General features: G+C 31.0%; 1 pseudogene; it reads right to left on the bottom strand.

Moving 5' to 3' along the window:
• Window positions 1–4,949: 4,949 nt before the first annotated feature.
• LOC114171317 overlaps window positions 4,950–22,120 on the bottom strand; it is a 29,010-nt pseudogene continuing 11,839 nt past the window's right edge.

Below are 22,120 nucleotides of genomic sequence, written 5' to 3'. Positions count from 1 at the left end.
GTTCATAAAAATCCAAACACCCAAGTATAATCACGTACGTCATTTTTAGGAGGAAAAGTCTAACCAATAAATGCAACAAATCATTCAAACAGTCAAGAAAACATGTCACACATTCGCAAACTCGCTCAGGCGAGAAGCTGGCCTCACTGAAACAGCGGATTCTCGCCCAGGCGAGACGCGCGACAGTGGAGGCTTCACGAATTCTCGCTCAGGCGAGGCCTTCTCGCCTGAGCGAGACTATGCGTCGCTCAAAACGGGAATGGGCCGCCTAGGCGAGTTCTCGTGGCAGTGAGCACTCTGATACTCTCGCCTAGGCGAGACGAGCTCGCTTGGGCGAGAATAACAGATCTCACCACTGTCAACACACAAGCAGCGGCGAGAATGGCTCACATCATCGACCAAGTACACATGCAACTAAATTTCATCCAACAAAAGCACACTATGCACGCATATAAACGTAAAAACGACCAAAAACAGCCAAGAATAGTTCGAGATCGATAAATCTAGCTTCCCTTACCTCTATATTGAGCACCAAAAGCAAACCGATCTGAACTAAGGGGTACTACAGCTCCAGGAATGAGCTGAAACATGGAGAAAGGGACAAAACGAAGTCAAGGAACTTAACCCCAACTTGACCCACGCGTTTTAAACAGAGTGAAGAGGAGAAGGAACGAACCCTGAGCTCTAAAGGTCAGCTTACCTGGAAAAAGGGAGAGTTTTGCTAACTCAGAGACGTGAGGATGAAGAGCCCTAACAGAGAACCTGGCTTGAGATGAAAAGAGGGAACAAAAGCTGGTTTCTGAAAATGGAATAGAAATGAAGGGGTTAGGGGTCCTACTGAAGGGCTGGCCTTGGGCCTCCAAAAAGGCCAGGCCCAAAACTTTATGAAACTGAAAAAGGGACTTACATTCTCTTTGTAAAGAGAAATGATAGTTTAATAAAGTTTTTTTAATAAATTTTGATAAATTACCTATTTAGATAAAAATAACACTATTTATTATTTAATTTTGGTTAAAAAATAAAAATTATTTTATTTTATTTTATTTTATATATATGAAACTTTGTCAAATTTGTTAAAATTTGTTTTGTCAAAAACATATTTTCCATCTATAAAAGCTTCTAAAGCATCCAACATCTTTTCATCTTGGATGTGACCATTTTCTTTCCTTCTTATCTGTGAATTCATTCTCCGATCTCCACCTTTTTCTCAACAGTTAAAACCTTTGTGTGAAGTGGGTTTTCCCTCCTGCACAATGTTTTCTCCTCTGAATAGTTTACTTCTTCCCGAATATATGTTCATGGAAATTTTGTCATGGCTTCCGTTGAAGGATGTCGTGCAATTAAGATACGTTTCAAAAGTGTGGAACCACCTTGTCTCTATTCTGCATTCGAAACTGCATCTTCAACTATCTCCAAGAAACACTCACATCCTATTTCCGTATACAAGATTTACTAGACAACCCATCATCACCCTTAAAACTTTACATCACACCAATCGCCCATTCAATCGCAGTTACAGTGTCTTGGGTGTCTGCAACGGCTTAGTATGCTTACAAGATTCTTGTGTTGAAGATGGATTTGAAGAATACTGCGTTCGGATTTGGAATCCAGTCACAAGGATCATGTCTAAAGACTCCCCACATATTTGTCTTGAACGCAGCTATTATAAAAATGCTTCCTGGTTTATGTTTGGGTTTGGGTACGATGAATTGAGTGACACTTATCATGTTCTGTTCTTGGATAATAATAACAATGAATCGCAGAAACTGGAGGTAAGAGTTTGGTCTTTAGGGGATACTTGTTGGAGAAATACTTTAACTTGTGACGCTTTTCCCATCGTGATTGGGCGTGAAAGTCGTGGAACTTTTGGAACTTTTGTGAGTGGTACTTTAAACTGGTTAGCATTCCCCAAGTCCTACTCTGGTGATGTTAAAACGAATCAGCTTGAAATATTTTCTTACCATATAAAGAATGAGACATATGCAAATATTTTTCTATGCCTGATGGCATTTTAGAAATATATGTTTGTAATCCTGAACTTGAGGTTTTGAAGGGTTGTTTGTATCTTTCTCATCATTATGAAGGTAGTTTTATTGTTTGGCTGAAGAGAGTTTAACGATAGAAAAATCTTAGCCCAAGTTACTGACTTTATGTTATGAGGATCATTATCTCAGTCATGGTTTTTCATTAGAGTCGTCGATTATCTGTGTGTGAAGATGATGATGATGACGTTGTGCTGCTTGCAAACACATATATACATAAACCGACTTTATTCGGTACAACACCAGATATAATAGAATAGATGGGCGTGAACTTAACGAAACTAACAAAGTGCATCTTTTCTCTTATGATTATGCTCAAAGCTTGGTTTCACCGCGGGTAGGAATTAGGTAGCCTTAGGTTTTCTTAGTTGATGTTGAGGAAAGCACCAACCATTTGTTTTTCTTCAATGCAAAACACTGCTATGAAGGTTTGGTAAATGTACTGTGTTGTCAAGTTAAGGAGATCATATCAAGTTTCACGGTTTTTCTGGAAACGTACTTGGAATTGTAGGAATTGTAGGATGTAAGATGTTTTTCTGAATTATATGCTACAGTATCTTTAATTTTCGATTACATAATTTACAATAAGTTTTTAAATTATGCAATACTTAATGATTTCGACCCATATTGAGACTTGTTCTCATACCTTCTGTTAGAATAATGGTTCCTAACATTATTTGTTTAATGTTTGAATAACAATAAAATAAATATTTGGTGTGTTCCTCTTTCGTTCGTTTTAGAATTTTGTTTGAATCAAGTGTACTCTAAGAATGTTGTGGATGTAATCAGTTTCCAGCTTCAATCAAATAGAGATTTCACAAGACAATGCAGCCAAGAGGAACACATAAGACATATATATTAAAGAAAAAGAAGAAAAACATGATGAATAGAGATGATTTATGATAGTTTATAATTATATGGATGAAAATTAGTGCTTTTGTGATGTGTTCTTCTTATATAGTTATTTTTAATGTTAGTATTGTTTAAAATGTAATATAAAAAGTGCAGCAGAATCCCATTATATACTCATGCCTCTACTTCTTAGAAAATAATAAAAAACAATTCCATACAAAAGCATAAAATTTAATGGATGGTTTATCTACCATAGCAGCAAGATTGGCTGCCATGAACCAATGGCTGAATTAGCCTGTATCACATAGGGCAAAACATGGAACCTGAAACTGTGCCCATATGAATCTAACAGAGGCCCATAAGGGCCCACATAAGCCCAATACAAGATCCAACTCATAACTTAAAACTAACTTAATTAATTGTCTATAAATAAGAGTGAATCTCAACAATTAAAGGTACACAATTCATTAATGTTAAGATTGAGACACTAGTGTAAAAAGAGACTTTCACGACGTCAAATAAAGATAGTTAAAAAATCAATGTTGTAAAAAAAACACAGTGGATTTTGCAATTTCTATTAACTTTTTAACAACGGTTATATAGACAATTGTCATTAAAAGTGGGAACAGGCAAGAAATAACAGCGATTATATAAAGAGCCGTCGTTAAAAGTGAAGTGCTTTCACACAAAAAGAAGCGCGAGTTTCTTTTCCCTGTGTGACTTTCATTTTAGGTTTTCGACTTCCCCTGCAATTTTGTTTTTTCTTTCCCTTACATTTTCACATATGTCAGTGAACCTCTGTGAGTCTCCTCTAAGGTCGCTCCTCTACTCGTGAAACTTTGCACCAATCACAAATCTCTCAGTGCAAACCTTTGCTAGTCGCGAAACAATGTCAATCTCGTCGCACACCGTGAATCTCTGTCGCACACCGCAAATCTCCGTCGTGATGGAAAACCAATGTCGTGAGGCTCCTTCATAAACACATTGCATCACTAGGCTCTTCCGCAAAACTTTCTACGTTGTGTTGAAAAACCCTCGCCGCGAGAGGTATTCTCCCATGTGCTCCAGGTTAGGTTTTTTTACCTATATTATTTTCTTTATTTAGGATAAGAGAAGTGAAATGTGGTAAGTAAATCTTTTTTATCCTTTCATAGGAATGTGGACATGTTGAAGGTTAGTAGAACCCCTACTTCTAGTGGAGTTGATAAATTGTAGTTCGTTGCTCAAGCGCTTGGTGACATAGCATTCTCATATCATCTCAGTTACTCTAATAGAATGCCTTTCTCGGTGAATATTGAGTCGAGAATGTATCAAACAGCATAAACAACTAAATGCGTTCAAAATCTATAAAAAAAGTTAATAAAATTGGGTTAAAAGGACTATATTAATTCATTTTTAAAGTTTAGGGACCAAAATTTATCAAAGTTTCAACCAGGGACGAATTCCAATTTTAGACCAAAGTTCAGGGACTAAAAACATACTTAACCCTTTTAATTATTTTCTATTTAAAAAATTTGACTATTAACTTTTTGTGTTGTATTTGCAAAAAATCATATTGTATATTTTTAGAAGGAGATATTATCCCTTTACATCAATTTTATACTTTTAGAAGTACGTGAAGTTTTAAAATACCGTAATACTCTCTCTTTCATGAAATCTTATCTTAATTTCTAAAATTTTAAATAATATTTTTCCTTTCGCTTATCTTTTAAGTCGTTTCAAATAATGTAATTTTCTATATATTTTCTCTTCGTCTCTTTTCTTTCTTTTTACCTTAATGGTATTCGATTTTCATTTCACATAATAGTTAAAATCCATGACTCAATGTTTGATGGAATATGAATTTCATATCTATTTTTGAACGTAGTTTATAAACATTGAAAAATAATATCACCTTTCAATTTAGTGGATTTTAAGAGATGTATCATTATTAAATTTTTGAAGAAGATTATTATAGAAATTTGAAGGATAATAAATATGTGAAGACCCAATGAAAAGGCAAAACCTTATTATATAATATTTAAATAATGAATATGTTGGCTTGTTTATCATTCATCAATTTGGATGCAAACACACAGCCACTTCGGAGTTGACTGGTTCATCATCAGCATCCTCACTCTGGCTGTTTTCAGAATCCATTAAGGCTCCCTTTTGGAAGTAATCTGTTTTGAAATCGTAATCACCATCCATTGAAGCTTTCTTATTCTTTCTTCTTTTGTTCTTCTCTGCGCGCCTCAGTTTTGTATTAAGCATACCGTCAGCAGTGTATAATTTTTCATTTTGCCTACTTGCTGCATTGTTATCCTTTTTCTTTCCACCATCATCTTCCATGGCTTCATCCACCTCACCCACATTTTCGGGACCTTCGCCTTGGTTACCTGACTTGGTTTCTGTCTCATCCTACAAGAGAATGTTTTAATTAGTAAGTGTGAAAACACTAAAATTTCCAACATAAGATTCATATCAACAATAGTCAATTATCTAAACGGTTTCAAGAAACAAACCTCCAACATCATTTCAGTAAGATTAAGAGGGTGACTTGAAGGAACTTCAACAACATTGAAGTCATCAACATATTTAAGGCTCCCAATATATGAAGATTCATTGTTGTAGACTTCATCAACGTTAAACTCTTTTGCAAATTTAGAAACTATCTTCGCCTCTAAAGGTTCACCTTGATCCCTATTTGGGGGCATGGTATAATACTGAATTTTACCTGAAACATACAAACAGAAAGAGAAATTTCTACGTAAAGTTCTTTCTCAATTTTAACTTCAAAACACAAAAAAGTAATTGGTTCTCTGATCATAATTTAAGAAATTCCATGCATGCGTACCCTCGTTCCAATCACGAAGAACGATTCTTGCAGTAGTAGCAACATCATGTATTCCACCCTCCTTGAGTTTGCGCTTCTCTTCAGCTACCTTCAGCAGAAAGTCGTCAACATCACCTACATTGAAACTACCAATTTGTACAGAGTTACCCGCTGCTCAGGCAGACAGAGCTTTAGAATTTCCTTCATTGCGTTGGCCAAGTTAAAAGTAAAGAAATAAGTCTTTCAATTTACTTAACAAGAGTCGGTACAACTTAAATCAGGATTTTCCATAAATAAAATAATTGTATCATTGAAACTTCTAAGCGTTTTGGAAATTAAAATTCTCATTACTAAATCAAGCATTAATTTATATCTAAATAAAATAAAAACAACCATAGAATTTTAAAAAAGCATAAAAGGAAGCATAACCCAATAGCCCATGCATAAAAAAATCCAATGTTCTATAACATCACCTATCAAGTTGCATTTTTAAAACCTAACAAAACTCCATTTTATAACAAGGGTAAGTAACAAGATTTAACCAAAGGGTGCTATTATCACCGACATTCGGAGAATGGTTAGATCAAACCACACACAACCATATATTAAAATACAATGTACACAGCCAGTGACCCACGGACTAACCTCATTCACACCATCATTGTTAACACAAAAGTAAAGGGAAGTTGTAAAGAGGGAACGATTCTGAAAATAATTGAATTTATAATTTAAAGTAATTCTATTTGAGAAAATGGAGGAAAAGGGGATAAGAAATTTACACAAAAATAACATGTTTAAAGACAAAAAGCACCCTTATATATATAGGCACTAGTCAAACCAAATACACCAAAAAATAGAAAATACTTCAAACTGTTGTAGAATTGAATAGAATTTCTTCAATGTCACAAGCTCATTTTCTTTTACTATTTTTTTCATGTAAAATACCTATAAATCTTCTACCATTCATTTCAAACTGAATTAATGCAAATAAACACCTGAATAACCAGATAATAAGGGAGGGGGGAAATGACTCGGTATACCAGGGCTAATTGGATCCTCTAAGTTCTCAATCCTCTTGCAATTTTTAAGGCAATGAAAGCATCATTATGTTGAGACTTCAGCATAACAACACCAAGGCAATCTAGCAACTTAACATTTTTGTCCAATTGAACTTCTTGCATTGATCTTGTTAACCCCGGAGTAGAGCCAACATTGACAACATGAGACCTTTTTAAACTATTAATAAGACTACTCTTACCCACATTGGGCAAGCCAATCAAACCCACGGTTATTGACTTCTTGATCTGTCAAGACAAGGAAGCAAAACAACAACAAAATCAATTATCTACAATTAAAGGACAAAAGCAGAAAAAATAAAACAATTAATGTATAAGCAATAGACATTACAAAGACTAGAAAAACAACTACACAAGGGAAAATAAAAAATAAGTCAAATGAAAATCCTCAAAAGATAGCAATGATAACCCATGAAGATGCGCACAAAAGCATATTCTTCCAACTTAAAATCTGTATATTTAGTTTTTACTATGTGATTGACCAAAAGTTGACACATTCATGCACAGGCAAACAAATGTCAGAGATCAGTGTCACCTAGATGACTAAAATAGACCGTGTGTGTGCATGATTTCAACTACGTGCAAACTTCCTTTTTTTGTAGAGTTAAATTTTAAATTAGACCTAAACAGACATTTCTATGGTTCTGATTCTAAAAATAAAATATATTTGGATAATTAAATCATGTTCAACAGATAAAATAGCACCAACACCACAATAGTAAGAAAAAACCCTATCTAACAGGATTGATACTTATCTTGCAATAGAAACTATGACTCAGAAAAAGGCATCAGCAATATAGAGAACACTAATGCCAACAATTCTCAAATCCCAACTAGAAGTGATATCATTTTAGGAGCAAGCACCATAGACATAGGATTTTGTAATAATTTAATTTCTGCTAACATATGAAAAAAATAGTTTGATCTACCACTTTATTTTTCTTTTTGAGCCGGAGCACAATACCCATCCATCTGTAAACATTGCTTCAAATTGACTCTAAATGTAAGAGACAGAGAAAATGAAAACCAACTCACTTAGGCTCTTCACTTCTTCCTAAATTTATGTAGTATGAATTATTTGCACAACCTTCTGATTTTATATTTGGTTCAACATTTAAGTTTGCCAATTTGACAGCATTTAAGTTGGTTTTTCCAATAAAGATATCCTTTATTGTATAATTTTCATGTCAAGATGGTTTATCCAACGCACATTAGCAACACCATATATTTAAAATATCCCAGGCTAAATGCATGGAAACACATGCACAACCACACCCATACGCACCAAAAAAAGGATCAGCAGTGAATACATAAAGGTTTCTCAATAATATATCAGATAACAATTCCATGAAGGGAAGCACAATACAGAAACCAAAATTGTAACTCTGACAAATGATTCACAAGAAACTAATTCAGCACAAAATTTCATTATGAAGTTGCAATTTTACAAACACCCATCATTATTAAATTTGTTACCTCATGACTTCTTGAGTAATTCTTCAACAATTTGAGTAGAGTATCAGCTCCAAGACAATTACTTGATTTGGCTTTCTTAGAAGCTATCCGCCCTTTTGATCTTTGTTGTTGTGTGCTACACTTGAAGGCCACGGTAGGTAATTCTTCTCTAAGGTATTTAAGCCACTTTTCTAAAGCTTCTTCAAGCACAAGATCTATTATATGGGTCAAATGATTAGGCAGTGCAAAAATAAATATACCAAAATGGAGAAAGGAGACAAAAATAAAATGTGATCAGTAAACTACCAATTTTATTTAAAACCAAGACAAGACGTTTATTAGGACCCGATTTCATCACCATGTTTTCTATCTCAGGACAGCGAGTCCTCAAGGGGTTCCAGGCATCAAGGACCTCCAGTAAGACATCAGAGGCTTCAATGACCTTAAAAAGATCCTTGTAAAAGGCTCTATCTGAGCTATCTATGGAATAAGAAAACCAAAAATAACAATTGTCTGAACACAAGCAAGCAAGCACTTGAAAGGTCAAACTAACCAAACTGTCAACAAAGTACAAATAAATGCACACCTCTGGTCTTTGCAGCATTACCAAAATCATTAGTATTTTTATTAGAATCCTCTAGCAACTTAGAGTCATCTTCCTCCTCTAGCAAGCCCAATTTACTTTTATGAGCCTGAAACAAGTAATGAATAGTAAGTTCCTAACTGCAAGGAAAACAGAAATCACAAAGGACTATTTTTTTCATAGCAACAGTCAATCTTCACTGATACAATAATACAAAAACATTTTAATATACCAACAGTCAAGCACCCTCATTATCTTCTATCATATATCTTTCTTCCTATCCATGAAGAACTTTCTACAGGAATAAGGTTTACATAAAACTTCTACCGATATTTTTTATTTATTCATTCATTTAGTTGATCATGTAACATAACAAATCATAATAAACATAATCAACCAACGATAGAAATAATTCATGAAATGGGAGTTGAATAATGATAAAACAATTACCCTCTCCTTGTGTTCGGCTTTCTTTTGCTCCAATTCCTCAATGGCCTTCGTTCTTCGAGCTTGAAGGGCTTTGAGTTCCTGTTCCTTAAAAGGCCAATTGTTGGGAATACCAGGATCCTTCTCAACTTTATTTTTCCACTCAGCCTAAGCTTCTTCGCTTCCTTCGCTTTTTTTTCTATTGTGCTCTTTCACCTTCCGTATCACCTAGTACTTCTTCTTCAACGAAACCCTCTTAATCTTACTCTCTATAACCAAAAAAATTCACAACAATAAGAACAAAATAAACAATTAAAATCATTGCACACTACTGATATCAAAGAACAAGGGTTGGGTTTTCTTATTCTTGCTCTTCATCACCATGCTGTGTTCTCTACCTTAAGAGGAGAAAAAGAGATGAGAACGATAATCCACGTCGAAAGTAGTAGAAAACGGAGAGAAGAAGGGAAAAGATTTGAAGAGGCCCTGAAGCAAGCAAATAGAGAAGAGGGTGAAGGAGTTTGTTGTACATTGTTATCAAATTTTAGAAGGTAAAATTAGATAATTAACATATTAAATTTAATATTCAATAAAATTTGTTTTAGTATTCTAAAACAAATTTTTATATCCTCATCTTTTAATTTGATATACTAAAATAATGAATTTTAATATGCCTAGATTTTTTTTATAAGAAAATATAATTACTTAAATATATTATAAAAAACTATAATGTAACAGAAAATTTAAGAGGTGTTTTCTTAGGCTAACTTAAGCTGAATTTGTTAATATTTTCAGCTTAAATAACATGTGTTTTTTGATAAATACTGGTTAGTAGTAAGGTTTCAATTTATAAAGTTTTTATTATTATAATTTAGTACATATTTAGCTTCTACAATTTAATTTTATTAGAATATAAACTAATATATATCCAAAACTAAGATATCTAAACTAGCCTAAAAAGTGTGGGCAATCCAAAAGCGTATTTAAACCTAAAAATTGTATATATCCAACCTCTCTCACTACACTGCTTGAGAGAACACAAATTTTAACTCCCTCTCTTCCTTTAAGTTCTTCTTTGTTTAGGTTACACATTTGTGATAGTTTTAGGGTTCTATGAGTCAAGTGTTGACACAATATTAATAGTATTATATTGTAGTTATATGAATGAGTTCTTCCAATATTTGAAGGAGATAAAATTAATACATGATTTAACCAAAAAATTTCGATTGGTCTCAGAATAATATATTTTTTTCTTTATTTAATATTGCTGATTTGTTATTATTTTTAGAATTGAATAGATTTAATGGGTATTAAATGTTGTGGACTGTTTTTATTTTTCGAAATGTTGATATATATATATTCTAAGCTGTGAATCGGAAAAGTTTCAGATTTATGTATCTTCTATTTCGGCGTATATTAGTAGAAGCATGATCCATTATATGTACATAATAAATATATAAATATATACGGATATGTTTCTGTTATGTTTTATAGCATATATTGAATGTTAGGGATGATAACTATATATACTGAAATGACTAAGAGTGAAATCCGTCAAACGTAACTATCAAAAAATATTATAATATTTTTTGGAAATTTTAGGAAGTTTCGGTTATTTTTATTTTTTCATTCATAATATTATTATTAATAATATGATTACTAATAGTGATTAAATTAATAAATAAAATTGTGTATAAATTATATATATATATATATATATTAAAATAATTAATTATTTAATTTAATAACTAATTATACAATTGTATAAATATTTATGTGTAAATACTAATAATACGATTTTATACGATCAAATTCATGTTTTAAAATATTAATTTAATTTTGTACAACTTTAAAATATTTTGTATAAAATTCATTCTAAAATTTATTTTTTAGGACGAAAAATTTATTTGTTAAGAGAATATGAAATCCAAAAAATGATAATAATTTGAAAAATAAATAAACGAGATTAAATAAATATTTAAAGTAAAAAACAAAATGCACTACAAGAATCACACAATTTAGCTTCCGTTGAGCTGCGTCGGATTAGAGGTGAACATCATTAGAGTCGGTTAAAAAGCTTTTTAGTTGGCTTAACCGACACATGTTATATGAGTTTTATTTTATTGAATAAAAATGTTACGTGAGTGGGAAACAGCTAAATATGATGCGGTGTTTAACTTTCTATATCTAAAGCGTCGGTTTTAGGGACTCCATTATATATTTTAATATTTAATGTCTAAGGAAAATGAAAATATTGATTAAAAAAATAGTATATTTGTAAAACTTGAGGTTACAAGGAGGTTTCATTGTCTTAGCCATTTCACACCGTCCAATTGCTAACCCTAACCCATTTCGTTTAGTGCCAGAATTCGACTAAAGCTAAATAGCTTCATGAATCAACCTCTAAAATTTGGTGTTGGCCCTTGATGTGCTACCAATAAAAATCCCTAATGTGCCCGGGACATTGAAGGTTGGGAGCTAGTAACTCTGCTCATTCAAAAAGGCAGGTTTCGCTCTGCTCCGCTTCTTTTTTCCCTTTTTTTCTCCAACCCTTTTTCTATTTCCCATTTCCCCTTTCTTTCCGACCCTGATTTCAATTTCCTTTGCCACATCGATGACTCCCAATGTAAAGCCCTAATTTTAGCTCCCTTTGTCATTGGTGACTCCCAAAACGGAGGTGTGGTAAGCAACATCTCTAAAGTTAAGCAAGTCATGTGCTTTTATTACTTTCCCCTTCGATGTCTCTCGCTCTCTCACCCAAACTTGTCATTTTTATAATTTAGTACATATTTAGCTTCAACAATTTAATTTTATTAAAATATAAAGTAATATATAACCAAAACTAAGATATCTAAACTAGCCTAAAAAGTGTGGGCAATCCAAAAGCATATTTAAACCTAAAAATTGTATATATCCAACCTCTCTGACTACACTGCTTGAAAAAACACAAATTTCAAATTGCTCCCTCAGTTCAAGCGAACTGAACTGCACTATTTTTTTTCTAATAAACTGAATTGAACTGAACTGCACTATAATATGAACTGAACTGTTATAAACTGAACTGGTTTATGAACTGCACTACATTTGAGCTGAGCTGCACTATTTTTGAACTGAACTACACTATTTTTTAACTGAACTGCACTACTTTTGAACTTAACTACATTATTTTTGAACTGTTTTTGAACCAAATTGCATTGATTTTGAACTGAATTGCACTAATTTTGAACTGAATGGCACTATTTTTGAACTGAATTGCATTGATTTTGAATCAATTGCTCTATTTTTAAACTAAAAAATAGTTTACCTGAACTGAATTTAACTAAATATTATTTTGTTATATCTAACTGCACTGAACTGAATTGTACGTGCAATATGAATTAAATTGACTACTATATACCATATCATATTTTTGAACTGTACTATTTTTGAACCGAACTACATTAATTTTGAATTGAACTATAATATTTTTGAATCGAAATGATTGTGAACGATTTTTGAGTTACTTAAATAACTTATTTAACTAAACATTGCATCTCAATTAAGAAACTAGGTAGTATTTACCCACTTCATTCAAAATATAGGTTCTCGTAAACAAAAAAAAGAAGACATAAAACTAAGTAAATAGTAAATAGGAAAAATTTATCTTTACTTAAAAATATAGATTTTCCTATAAACAACAAAATTAAAAAATTAATACATCTCCAAATATCTTGTTTGTGATTATGTGGTTTGTGGATTATCACGAAACCATTAAAGCATAGCTTAAAGACATTAAACTAAAAAGTTGTGCAAAAAAAAATATCAGTCACTTCCAAAAATGGTTTTTTTTTTAGTCAGAGTTCATGTATCCATCTCTTAAAGAGGAAAAATAAAATCTACCAACCAAAGTGTAAGGAGAGAAGTGGGTTTTTTTTTTTTTTTTTAAGTATAGGCTTGAACTTCTCCACATCTACGAGACTATTGATTTCTAAAAAGTTTTTTTAAAATAATTAAAATTAACTATTTTGTAAATTAATTTATGAAAATTTTATCAAGTTTTGAAAAGAAATAGTAGTGAAATTAAGTATCAATAAGTTATAAGAATGTTATCACATTTTTAACACAAGATAATTGGTTTCGATTTTTTTTTGTTCAACAACTTATACGGACACAAACAATTTTTTCCATGTAATATTATATTTTAATTTTTAATTTACATATACATAATTTAGTTTATACATAAATTTCATTTTTCTTAAAAATCTTATGAAAAAAAAAACACGAAATGGGATGTAGGGTTAATAAGTTAAGGATAAATGATGCGTGGTTTTAACTTTTTATTTTGGCCTCTTTGAAAAAAAATTATGCTAACTCTCATATTTGTGTCGTAGTACAGTGATGATCGAAAAAGACATGGGATTGGTACCATAAAAAAGAAGAATAAAACACACAGTTCACACAATTAATTGCACTGAAATACAAGAAGTTCAGTTTTTTTTTAAACCACACTACAAATAATACAGTACCGTTTTCATTGACAATAGTTTAATTCTTTTAGTATAATATAGTACAGATAACTTATAGTTTAGTGCAATTAGAATAACTTTGCCCAGCCCTAACATTTGTGATAGTTTTAGGGTTCTATGAGTCAAGTGTTGACACAGTATTAATAGTATTATACTGTAGTTATATGAATGAGTTCTTCAAATATTTGAAGGAGATAAAACTAATACATGATTTAACCAAAAATTTTCGATTGGTATCAGAATAATATTTTTTTTTGTTTATTTAATGTTGCTGATTTGTTATTATTTTTAGAATTGAATAGATTTAATGGGTACTAAATGCTGTGGACTGTTTTTACTTTTCGAAATGCTGATATATACGTATATTCTAAGCTGTGAGTCGGAAAAGTTTCAGATTTATGTATCTTCTATTTCGGCGTATATTAGTAGAAGCATGATCCATTATATGTACATAATAAATATATAAATATATAAATATATATGAATATGTTTCTCTTATGTTTTATAGCATATATTTAATGTTAGGGATGATAACTATATATACTGAAATGACTGGCAGTGAAATCCGTCAAATGTAACTATCAAATAATATTATAATATTATTTGGAAATTTTAGGAAGTTTCGGTTATTTTTATTTTTTCATTCATAATATTATTATTAATAATATGATTACTAATGGGGATTAAATTAATAAATAAAATTATGTATAAATTATATATATATATATATATATATTACAATAACTAATTATTTAATTTAATAACTAATTATACAATTGTATAAACATTTATATATAGATACTAATAATATGATTTTATACGATCAAATTCATGTTTTAAAATATTAATTTAATTTTGTACAACTTTAAAATATTTTGTATAAAATTCATTCTAAAAATTTATTTTTTAGGACGAAAAATTTATTTGTTAAGAGAATATGAAATCCAAAAAATGATAATAATTTGAAAAATAAATAAACGAGATTAAATAAATATTTAAAGTAAAAAACAAAATGCACTACAAGAATCACACAATTTAGCTTCCGTTGAGCTGCGTCGGATTAGAGGTGAACATCATTAGAGTCGGTTAAAAAGCTTTTTAGTTGGCTTAACCGACACATGTTATATGAGTTTTATTTTATTGAATAAAAATGTTACGTGAGTGGGAAACAACTAATATATGATGCGGTGTTTAACTTTCTATATCTAAAGCGTCGGTTTTAGGGACTCCATTATATATTTTAATATTTAATGTCTAAGGAAAATGAAAATATTGATTAAAAAAATAGTATATTTGTAAAACTTGAGGTTACAAGGAGGTTTCATTGTCTTAGCCATTTCACACCGTCCAATTGCTAACCCTAACCCATTTCGTTTAGTGCCAGAATTCGACTGAAGCTAAATAGCTTCATGAATCAACCTCTAAAATTTGGTGTTGGCCCTTGATGTGCTACCAATAAAAATCCCTAATGTGCCCGGGACGTTGAAGGTTGGGAGCTAGTAACTCTGCTCATTCAAAAAGGCAGGTTTCGCTCTGCTCCGCTTCTTTTTTTCCCTTTTTTTCTCCAACCCTTTTTCTATTTCTCATTTCCCCTTTCTTTCCAACCCTGATTTCAATTTCCTTTGCCACATCGATGACTCCCAATGTAAAGCCCTAATTTTAGCTCCCTTTGTCACTGGTGACTCCCAAAACGGAGGTGTGGTAAGCAACGTCTCTAAAGTTAAGCAAGTCATGTGCTTTTATTACTTTCCCCTTCGATGTCTCTCGCTCTCTCACCCAAACTTGTCATTTTTATAATTTAGTACATATTTAGCTTCAACAATTTAATTTTATTAAAATATAAAGTAATATATAACCAAAACTAAGATATCTAAACTAGCCTAAAAAGTGTGGGCAATCCAAAAGCATATTTAAACCTAAAAATTGTATATATCCAACCTCTCTGACTACACTGCTTGAAAAAACACAAATTTCAAATTGCTCCCTCAGTTCAAGCGAACTGAACTGCACTATTTTTTTTCTAATAAACTGAATTGAACTGAACTGCACTATAATATGAACTGAACTGTTATAAACTGAACTGTTTTATGAACTGAACTACACTATTTTTTAACTGAACTGCACTACTTTTGAACTTAACTACATTATTTTTGAACTGTTTTTGAACCAAATTGCATTGATTTTGAACTGAATTGCACTAATTTTGAACTGAATGGCACTATTTTTGAACCGAATTGCACTGATTTTGAATCAATTGCTCTATTTTTAAACTAAAAAATAGTTTACCTGAACTGAATTTAACTAAATATTATTTTGTTATATCTAACTGCACTGAACTGAATTGTACGTGCAATATGAATTAAACTGACTACTATATACCATATCATATTTTTGAACTGTACTATTTTTTAACCGAACTACATTAATTTTGAATTGAACTATAATATTTTTGAATCGAAATGATTGTGAACGATTTTTGAGTTACTTAAATAACTTATTTAACTAAACATTGCATCTCAATTAAGAAACTAGGTAGTATTTACCCACTTCATTCAAAATATAGGTTCTCGTAAACAAAAAAAAAAAGAAGACATAAAACTAAGTAAATAGTAAATAGGAAAAATTTATCTTTACTTAAAAATATAGATTTTCCTATAAACAACAAAATTAAAAAATTAATACATCTCCAAATATCTTGTTTGTGATTATGTGGTTTGTGGATTATCACGAAACCATTAAAGCATAGCTTAGAGACATTAAACTAAAAAGTTGTGCAAAAAAAAATATCAGTCACTTCCAAAAATGGTTTTTTTTAGTCAGAGTTCATGTATCCATCTCTTAAAGAGGAAAAATAAAATCTACCAACCAAAGTGTAAGGAGAGAAGTGGGGTTTTTTTTTTTTTTTAAGTATAGGCTTGAACTTCTCCACATCTACGAGACTATTGATTTCTAAAAAGTTTTTTTAAAATAATTAAAATTAACTATTTTGTAAATTAATTTATGAAAATTTTATCAAGTTTTGAAAAGAAATAGTAGTGAAATTAAGTATCAATAAGTTATAAGAATGTTATCACATTTTTAACACAAGATAATTGGTTTCGATTTTTTTTTTGTTCAACAACTTATACGGACACAAACAATTTTTTCCATGTAATATTATATTTTAATTTTTAATTTACATATACATAATTTAGTTTATACATAAATTTCATTTTTCTTAAAAATATTATGAAAAAAAAAACACGAAATGGGATGTAGGGTTAATAAGTTAAGGATAAATGATGCGTGGTTTTAACTTTTTATTTTGGCCTCTTTGAAAAAAAATTATGCTAACTCTCATATTTGTGTCGTAGTACAGTGATGATCGAAAAAGACATGGGATTGGTACCATAAAAAAGAAGAATAAAACACACAGTTCACACAATTAATTGCACTGAAATACAGGAAGTTCAGTTTTTTTTAAACCAAACTACAAATAATACAGTACCGTTTTCATTGACAATAGTTTAATTCTTTTAGTATAATATAGTACAGATAACTTATAGTTTAGTGCAATTAGAATAACTTTGCCCAGCCCTAACATTTGTGATAGTTTTAGGGTTCTATGAGTCAAGTGTTGACACAGTATTAATAGTATTATACTGTAGTTATATGAATGAGTTCTTCAAATATTTGAAGGAGATAAAACTAATACATGATTTAACCAAAAATTTTTGATTGGTATCAGAATAATATTTTTTTTGTTTATTTAATGTTGCTGATTTGTTATTATTTTTAGAATTGAATAGATTTAATGGGTACTAAATGCTGTGGACTGTTTTTATTTTTCGAAATGCTGATATATACGTATATTCTAAGCTGTGAGTCGGAAAAGTTTCAGATTTATGTATCTTCTATTTCGGCGTATATTAGTAGAAGCATGATCCATTATATGTACATAATAAATATATAAATATATAAATATATATGAATATGTTTCTGTTATGTTTTATAGCATATATTTAATGTTAGGGATGATAACTATATATACTGAAATGACTAAGAGTGAAATCCGTCAAACATAACTATCAAAAAATATTATAATATTTTTTGGAAATTTTAGGAAGTTTCGGTTATTTTTATTTTTCATTCATAATATTATTATTAATAATATGATTACTAATAGTGATTAAATTAATAAATAAAATTGTGTATAAATTATATATATATATATATATATATATATATTACAATAATTAATTATTTAATTTAATAACTAATTATACAATTGTATAAATATTTATGTGTAAATACTAATAATACGATTTTATACGATCAAATTCATGTTTTAAAATATTAATTTAATTTTGTACAACTTTAAAATATTTTGTATAAAATTAATTCTAAAAATTTATTTTTTAGGACGAAAAATTTATTTGTTAAGAGAATATGAAATCCAAAAAATGATAATAATTTGAAAAATAAATAAACGAGATTAAATAAATATTTAAAGTAAAAAACAAAATGCACTACAAGAATCACACAATTTAGCTTCCGTTGAGCTGCGTCGGATTAGAGGTGAACATCATTAGAGTCGGTTAAAAAGCTTTTTAGTTGGCTTAACCGACACATGTTATATGAGTTTTATTTTATTGAATAAAAATGTTACGTGAGTGGGAAACAGCTAATATATGATGCGGTGTTTAACTCTCTATATCTAAAGCGTCGGTTTTAGGGACTCCATTATATATTTTAATATTTAATGTCTAAGGAAAATGAAAATATTGATTAAAAAAATAGTATATTTGTAAAACTTGAGGTTACAAGGAGGTTTCATTGTCTTAGCCATTTCACACCGTCCAATTGCTAACCCTAACCCATTTCGTTTAGTGCCAGAATTCGACTAAAGCTAAATAGCTTCATGAATCAACCTCTAAAATTTGGTGTTGGCCCTTAATGTGCTACCAATAAAAATCCCTAATGTGCCCGGGACGTTGAAGGTTGGGAGCTAGTAACTCTGCTCATTCAAAAAGGCAGGTTTCGCTCTGCTCCGCTTCTTTTTTTCCCTTTTTTTCTCCAACCCTTTTTCTATTTCCCATTTCCCCTTTCTTTCCAACCCTGATTTCAATTTCCTTTGCCACATCGATGACTCCCAATGTAAAACCCTAATTTTAGCTCCCTTTGTCACTGGTGACTCCCAAAACGGAGGTGTGGTAAGCAACATCTCTAAAGTTAAGCAAGTCATGTGCTTTTATTACTTTCCCCTTCGATGTCTCTCGCTCTCTCACCCAAACTTGTAATTTTTATAATTTAGTACATATTTAGCTTCAACAATTTAATTTTATTAAAATATAAAGTAATATATAACCAAAACTAAGATATCTAAACTAGCCTAAAAAGTGTGGGCAATCCAAAAGCATATTTAAACCTAAAAATTGTATATATCCAACCTCTCTGACTACACTGCTTGAAAAAACACAAATTTCAAATTGCTCCCTCAGTTCAAGCGAACTGAACTGCACTATTATTGAAAAGTTATATTGCTACGTGGGTGAATATGAGAATATGGTTATATACATGAGATTTAAAAAGATTTCCTAAAAAATAGAAAAGAAAGGTAGGAAAATATGTATATGATATTTTAGAGTTATTAGAAAGACAACATAAATGCACACCTCTGGTCTTTGTAGCTGTCTACACCCAAATTCGTCCATGTTATTAAAAAATTATTTCCAAAATATCCAAAAAAATAAGTGGTAATAAATTGTCTTAAAAATAATAAAATTGATTAAAAAGTTTTTCTTTAAATTTTTATTTATTTTATTATTTTATTATTTTATTTTTAAATAATAATAAAAAAAAGAGATTTTGTTTTCAAATTAAAGATTGAATTAAAATAGATTCATTTGTTTTTATGTTTTCTTTATTTAATTAATTGAAATTTAAAAATTAAAAAAAAAGGGGAAAACGGTTTTGATTAATGGGAGGGAACAATTGTTGTTTTGATAGCAGTAACTTCCATCAGTTTTTAAAGAACACGTTAATATAGAGGGAGGAAATGCCATTTTGAGGGGAGAAAAGGAGAAGATTCATTGTAATAGGATATTCTCACAATTTTCGTCCAAAAAAGTTCATCCTCATATCAACATTAATTTACTCATCTCCATTTCAATTCAATTGAGAGCCATAACCCAGAAAAAAGATTCAAAGGTGTATATCAAACAATTCAGCGGCAACGATAATTAAAGAACAAACACAAGGGAACGAAAAAGATTTGCGCATAGTAGGTTACAGAATTTTTGCTCAATTTTTGCTCAGTTTCGTATATTTGGTAATATTATTTTCATCTCCAACTTTGAAGTTAATAAACCACAATCGAAACTGAAATTGGACCGGAAAGGAAGGGGTTTGAATAAAGAGAAAAAGGGTCACGGTGATGTGTGGTGTTGCGGAGTTGATGGTCTTTGGCGGCACGTTCTGATGGTGGATGTCTATGGCAATGGCTTGATAACATCGGAGTAGCACGATGTTGACCAGGCGGAGGAGAGACGCAAACATGGAGGCCATGCTATGGTGCTCTGCGCATTTGAGAGAGGTGAAGCCACCGTCATTGGAAGAATGATGATGGAGGCCAGCGCCGTTGTTGGCCGCGTCGCTGGCGACTTGGTAGTGAGTAGCGTCTATGGTTGGTGCAGCGTGAGGTAGAAGATGAAGTTGGGGAAGAAGAGTTTTAGGTGATGTGCTTTCTGGAAGAATAATTTGATTTAGGTTTAGGATATTGGGCAGATTCTTTAATTCTTCGTGCACCCCCAAAACTTAATTCACACACCTATGCAAATATGTTTTATAATTGGACCATTTGTTTTTATTTTCTTTACTTCATGCACTCCAAAATGTAATAACCCCACACCCGGTACATTTAGTTTTATTTCACCTTATGTACCCGCGTTTCACTAAGCACACACCTCACTCTTTAATTTCCTTTTTTAGGCTAGGATGTGTTTACTTTATGCACCATGTATTTCTTCTATGTGCACCTCATTCCTATGTGTGAAGTTTTTCTCATTGCACCCACATATTTACTTATGCAATTTCATTTTCTATTTCCAATTTTACCTTTTTATTTTATTAAATATCACATCTCAATCATATCATTTTCAAAAATAATAAAAAATATTTAAATTGAAATAAAAATTAAAATAATTTTCAAAATTAATAAAAATAAGAATAAATAAATTTAAAATTATTTTATTTATTTTTTCTTTTAGTGTCTAATCAACTGTTCACGTCGCACGATACTTCTTTTCAAAAACAAGAATTATAAAAATAGTTTTAGTGTCTAATCGACCGCTCGCGTCGCACGACACTTCTTTTTAAAATACAACAATTATAAAAAATAATTTCTGTGTTTAATCAACCGCCCGCGTCGGACGACACTCCTTTTTAAAATACAAAATTATTAAAATGATTTTGGTGTCTAATCGACCGCTTGCGCACGACACTCCTTTTTCAAATACAAAATTATTAAAATGATTTTGGTGTCTACTCGACCGCTCGCGTCGCATGACACTCCTTTTCAAATATAAAAATCATAGACATATTTTGGTGTCAACTTGGCCGCATGCGTCGCATGACACTTATTTTCAAAAATGTCAAAAGACAACTTTAAGAATTAAATATTTTAATCAAGTTTTATCAAGAACTACGTGAGCCTTGATTCTCCATTGTGAATGCAGATACGTAGGAGCAGGGCAAGTCCTTGCAAGGTTCACTTTCCAAAAATCAAAAGGTTTTCCAAATCATTTCCAAATAGTTTTATAAAGAATTACGTAGCCCTGATTTCTCATTTTTAATAAGAATATGTAGGACCAAGGTTTTAACCCTTGCCGGGGGTCCCTTTCACTCAAAAAATGATTTTGTTCAATATTTTCTTATTTATGGGAAAAATAAATATTTAAATAAACACATCTCTTTTGCAAATTTAATTAAAGGTACTGCCTTTGGGTGGGCGCTGTAGGGCGCTAATACCTTCCCTACGTGTAACCGACTCTCGGACCCTAAATTTGGTTTTCGTAGACTTTATTTTATTCTTATGGTTTTCCATAGTTTTTCAGAATAAACTATGGTGGCGACTTCTAATCTCTTTTCCAAATCCTTTCTTTGTTAGTTCATCATCCCGTCGCAATTTAGGTTGCGACAACAACATTACCAAAATCATTAGTATTTTTATTAGAATCCTCTAGCAACTTAGAGTCATATTCCTCCTCTAGCAAGCCCAATTTCCTTTTACGAGCCTGAAACAAGTAATGAATAGTAAGTTCCTAACTCCAAGGAAAACAGAAATCACAAAGGAATGTTTTTCTTCGTAGCAACAATCAATCTTCACT

This window comes from Vigna unguiculata, unplaced genomic scaffold (assembly GCF_004118075.2).
Source record: "Vigna unguiculata cultivar IT97K-499-35 unplaced genomic scaffold, ASM411807v1 contig_20, whole genome shotgun sequence".
Lineage (NCBI taxonomy): Eukaryota > Viridiplantae > Streptophyta > Magnoliopsida > Fabales > Fabaceae > Vigna > Vigna unguiculata.
This window is presented reverse-complemented; position numbering and strand designations above follow the sequence as displayed.